Here is a 6,000-nt window from a genome sequence, read left to right as displayed (position 1 = left end):
GAGTTTGTAGACTTTTGTTATTTCTGTTGTTGTTGAGGTTTAGCTATCATTCATGGTGGTCTAAGAAAAAACACGGTGTCATTCAGTTGACTTGTATCAGTTCAGGTTTGCTTTCTGACTATCTATATGGTAAATGTAGAAAATGTTCCTGGCAGTGCTGAGAAGGAAATATATTCTTTGGTGTTGTCATGAAAGGTTCTGTAGACATCTCATAAGTCAATTTAATTCATGCTCTCTGTGAGTTTTATTATTTCTCTATTTAGTTTCTGTTTAACTAATCTGTCCATTAGTGAGAGTGGGATGTTGAAGTGTTCCACTACTAATGTGTGGGGACTGACGTGTGATCTAATCTTTAATAATGTTTCTTTTACAAATGCAAGTGCCCTTGTATTTGGGACACAGATATTCAGGATTGATATGTGCTGTTTGTGGGTTTTTCTTTTGATGAGAATGAAGTGTCCTCCATTTCTTTTGGTTACTTTTGGTTGTCAGTCTATTTTACTAGATATTAAGATGGCTACTCCAGCTTGGTTTTTGTGGCCATTTGCTTTGAAGACCTTTCCAGCCTTTTATTCTGAAGTAATATCTGTCTTTCTTGCTGAAGAATGTTTCTTGTATGTAGCATAATATAGGATCCTGTATAAGCATCCATTCTGTAGGCCTGTATCTTTGTATTGGAGAGTTGAGTCTATTGATTTTGACAGATACTAATGATTGTTAGTTCCTTTTATTGTGAGGTTGGTAGTGATTGTGTGTTTGTGTGCCTTTTCTTCTTTTGGTTTTGATATTGTGAAGTTATCTATATCTTGTGTTTCTTGGGTATAGTTGGCCTTATTGGGTTGGAGTTTTCCTTCTCATGTCTTCTGAAGGGCTGTGTTGTTGCACAGATACTGTTTAAATTTGTTCTTTGTTGTTGTTGTTTTCTTTTCATGGAATATCTTGTTTTCTTCCTCTATGGTGATTGAAAGCCTTGCTGAGTATAACACTTTGGGATGACATCTGTAGTCACTTAGGGTCTGTAGGACATCTTCCCATGTTCTTGTGTCTTTCATAGTCTCTTTTGAGACTATGTGATTCTGATAAGTCTGTATTTAAGATGTATTTGGCCTCCTTACTTACAAGAGCCCATTTTAATTTTCCCTAAATGTCTTTAATGATTCTTGATTGGTCATTGACAAATACTCACAGTAGGTTCCTGTAATGGCTCAAAACCGTCTATCTTTCTTTTTATATATGTGTATATATTATATTTTCTATATATGCATATATTATAAATATACATATTACAAATTTTACTGTAGAGACTCAAAAAGTTTAGCTCATTTGGAATAAAATTTGGCAAAAAACCTCTCAATACATTTACTTCTTTTCTCATTTTAGAATAAATACTGTACTGTAGCATTACTGAAAAGAAAGTTACTTGGCCTTTTACCATTGTCATATTTTAATATATTTTCATTGTTCTGCAGATTTAGTATTTTAATTCTTAAATGGTGGGTGGGCTTTATTTCATGTCTAGCCTATTTGGCCTTTTGTAATCCTCTTGTATGTTTAAAAGCATCGCATTCTTTAGGTTGTAGAAATTTTGTTCTATGATTTTCTTGCAAATATTTTCTGGTCCTTTGAGCCTGGAAACTTCTTTTTCTTTTATTTCTATGACTCTTAGGTTGCATGTTTTCAAGGTGTCCAAATTTCCTGGATGTTTTGTGTGAGGAATTTATTCTATTTAATATTTTATTTGACAGATATATCAGTTTATTCAATTGTATCTTCGATGCCTAAGATTTTCTCCTATATCTTTTTTATTCAGTTGGTGTTGCTTACATCTGTGCCTCTTGTTGTCTTCTCTAAGTTTTCCATCTCCAGGATCATCTTGGTTTGTGTGTGTGTGTGTGTTTTTTTTAGTTGATTCTATTTCCGTTTTCAGGTCTTGCATCATTTTATTCATTTCCTTCACCTATTTGATTGTATTTTCCTGTATGTCTTTGATGTCCTCTATCTGTTTGATAGTATTTTTCTGTATTTCTTTGAGGGATTTATTTATTTCCACTTTAGAGGCCTCTATTTGTTTAATTGTATTTTTCTGTATTTCTTGGAGGTATTTATTTGTTTCCTCTTTATATGCTTTTAACATCTTCTTAAGCATCAATTTAGTGTTCATTTCCTGTGTTTCAGCAGTATTAGAATATCCAATGGTTTTAGGGGTACTGGTGAAGCCATATTGCCCGATTTTTGTTGACTTTGTTCCTACATTGTCCTTTAGACATCTGGTTGTCTGTGGCATTGGCTATTTGTTTCTGGAACCAGCTGGGTTTCAGACATCTAATAGAACTGAACTGACAACTGGATCAGCATGTATCTGAGACAGGAGTCCTCTTCTGGATGGTGGGGGAAGTCCAGAGGAATGCAAATGTGCATATTTTTGAGTCAGCCATGCAGTGGCTCTCTTTGGAAGCTGACACTGTGATCCTGACACTTAGATATGGCTCTGATATCTTGGACCCATAACCCTGTATGATCCTATTGTAAAGCTAGTCTCTCCTGTGGGACTAGTGGGACAGTACATTGCAGATTGAGTTGATATGTCTGATATTCAGGCACTGCCCTAGGAGAAGTAGGATGGATGAGAGGTCTGGTTGGTGGAATGGAGCACTCCTGGAACTATGCACCCATGCTCGAGTGGGTAGAAAGAGCTGGTGGGCAGAAAGTTTCAGGCAATTACTGTATGGGGCCTGGAACTGTTTGTACATAACTCTGCCAGGATATCTGCTCCTGTCTGGGAAATACAGATGTTGCTTTGGAGTAAGCTGCCAGATTACTCACTGGATCCATAATTTATGACCTTCTGACACTAAGATACAGGGCGCCCTGGCCACCACCATCTTGGAAGTTCTCTGGACTACTAATTTTGTAAGGAACAGAGACTGTAGAGCTCTGTGCCTCTTCCCTGTAAGGACACAGTTAGAAAGAAACCAATGACAAGCCTGGAAATTTTCCTCACATGGAATTATCAACAAACTTCATTCCACTTTTCTCAGATCATAAAACTTTGAGGTTGAAGGTGCTATTTCTGTTACACTGTTCTTATGGCCCAAGCTGCTTAATACAGGACTAATATTACAAGACTGGCTTGTGTGCTTAGTCATGGCTGCATTGAAATGCCTGATGGAAATGCACTTAGAGTCACTGAGAAACCTGAACTCTGTCATTCTGCGCTGCCACCTTCTCTGCTGTCCTTTCCACCCTGAAATAGTAGCACGGGTATTGTCAAACCGAATTCTTCATATTTGGTTGGTGTTTTTTTAATCTGAGTATCAAATATAAATTCTCACATTAACATGCTTTCAAAGTGCGTTGTCCTTTACTTTCAACAAATATTTCCCATCATGCTACACATTCTCTGTGGCAATGTTGCTATCACGTTAATCTTTTATTGTGTGTGCCATATTGAACTAAACATACCGATACACACATCAACCCTCTCTCCCTTTTCAATTATGATTTTAAACTTACCATGCCAGAAATGAGCTTATTCTTGTCTACTTACATATGTCAACAAGGCTCCCTGAAGGAGCCTGCACACTCCCATTGTTTGAGGAGGCTTGGCTTTGTTTTAGATCAAACCTAGGTACCTTTCATGACTTTTAAGAGTAAGAAATCTTCTTTTCCATGCCCAGACTTAGCTGTAGATGCTGTGGCTTTATATTCATGAAAATGTGAACACACTGCTTCTAGCATTAGCTTTGGTGTTGACTTCTCTTTGTATTTATTATAGTGAGAACATTTTTTGCCTCAGTTTAAAAAAACATTGCCGTGTGAGTAATCCTGAGAGTTAATCATTTATTCCAGCTTTTTCTGCTTGCCACTCTAAGATTCATTTATTCCATTGAAAAAAGGAACCTGCTTTTTTTATGAGAAGCCTATTCCAAGTGTTCTGGCTTGAGGTGTGGATGTTTCTCTTCTCTTTGCCCTGCCTCCAGCACATCTGTGCTTACCTTTGATTTTTAACAGTTTTGTTGCTGTTGTTGGTGGTATTGTTTCTGTTCCTGTAATTTTCCCTATGTGTTCTCAAACACCAAGAGATGTATCTGTTGGGGAAAGTCATAATTTTTGAAAAAAATTAAAAGTGTATTTTCTTCAAGTTTGATTGCTTTGTTCAATCTTGTTCTGGGATATCTACACTGCCCATTTAGACTATGGATTTGCCTCACTCTTCACCATTTTTTCTATGAGTTTTCATATATGTACATACGCAAACACACACACACACACACACACACACACACACACACTCAAGGACAAGCACACACCACAAAACTACACGTGTTACAAACTCTGTAATGGCTAAAAATGTTGAACACATTTTAAGGACTCATTGGTCATTTGTACTTCATAATTTGAAAATAATTCAATTTATTTCCATAAGGGTTTGGAGTCCATATGCATATTGGATTTTGTGTGTGTGTGTGTGTGTGTGTGTGTGTGTGTGTGTGTGTGTTGATATATTCATCCTAGATAGCAATCCCGTGTCAGGCATATATTTGGTCAAGACTTTTTTTCCATCCTATAGTCTATAGAGTGAAAGAATTATTAATTGTGATTTTAAAAATCATGCAAAATGATTTTCTTATGCTATAAATCTAGAGAAGGATTGGACTATATTATGAAAAAGGTATGGTATTTAGGTCTTTATCACATTTTCTTTTGCTTGTGGGAAAAGCTTTTGATGAAAGCACCTCTTGCTTTCAGAAACTGTAGTTTGTCCAACTTTACAACCAAGTTAGTGATTTCCCTTGATACTATTTAAAACAATGTCATCAATATGTCTCCTAAATAATGTCATCAATATGTCTCCTTACTCTGTATTCAGCTTGCTTAACTTGCCTTTAGTAAACAAAGGAACCAATCTTACTATGCTTTGGGATTCCCAGGGAAGCAGCTTCTAGAAGCCAAAACAAATGCATATTAATCTCAAACTACATTCCTTATCTGTTCTTTTTGGCCCTCCTATGCTTCTTTTCTGACCAATAATAGTGTGTGTGTGTGTGTGCTAAATATGAATGCATTTAAATATAATATCATCCACTACAAGCAGAGACATTGAAAGCAATGGTATAATTATCTAACAACAATGTTGGAGGTCACATAGGTTGACTACATATGTTTATTTATTTTCCTGCTATTCTGTGTGATGAGTCAGTAAAATCATTTTTTTGTGTTGTGCTGGTACACCTTTATGCACATGCATATGGAGATTATAGTCAACCACAAATGTGTCTTAAAAGCCATCCACCATTGATTTTTGTTAAAGGGTCTCTCAATAAGTCTTGGGTCTCGTTGGTGTGCCACAACATGTTTGTTGTGCTGTTTAAAAGCTATAGAGCAAAGCCCTTCGTTAAGGATAGGTAAACGAGATAGAGAAAAACACAGGTGTCAAATTTGGACTCCCTCTTAGTCTACAGTACCCTCAAAGAAAGTTTTTTTTTAACATTTTTCTGTGATATAGCCTCACTACATATATATTCATTAATGAGGCCAAGTTATCTTTATAAATAGACCTTGTGTTATTTACCAGCATAAAGGCTAGCTGGAATGGTATTGAGAGAGTATGGGTACTCCCAGGCTTGGGGAAGATCAATGATAAGAATATCTTTAAAACTCTCCACCAAAAGAATACACTAGAACACGGTGGACAGATGTAAAAGCCAATTGTAGTTGCCATTTACATCCATATACAAACCTTTAGCCAGTACCTACTTCTACGTTTACAATTCACTATGCAACATCCTCTTAAAAATCATGGTTTTGATGAAGGTGAAGCATATTAAAAGTATTAGAATGGAAATATTCCATGTAAATATATTTTTGGTAATTTAACTTTAAGGATATTCTAACTCATTCTGTTTATAAGATTCTTCATTGACGTATATTTTTTTCATGTAGAATTCATTTTAGCCACAGTAGATAGGCCAGTAAAACTACCTCATCTGTGAAAATTTG

Source organism: Acomys russatus, chromosome 14 (assembly GCF_903995435.1).
Source record: "Acomys russatus chromosome 14, mAcoRus1.1, whole genome shotgun sequence".
Classification (NCBI taxonomy): Eukaryota; Metazoa; Chordata; class Mammalia; order Rodentia; family Muridae; genus Acomys; species Acomys russatus.
This window is presented reverse-complemented; position numbering follows the sequence as displayed.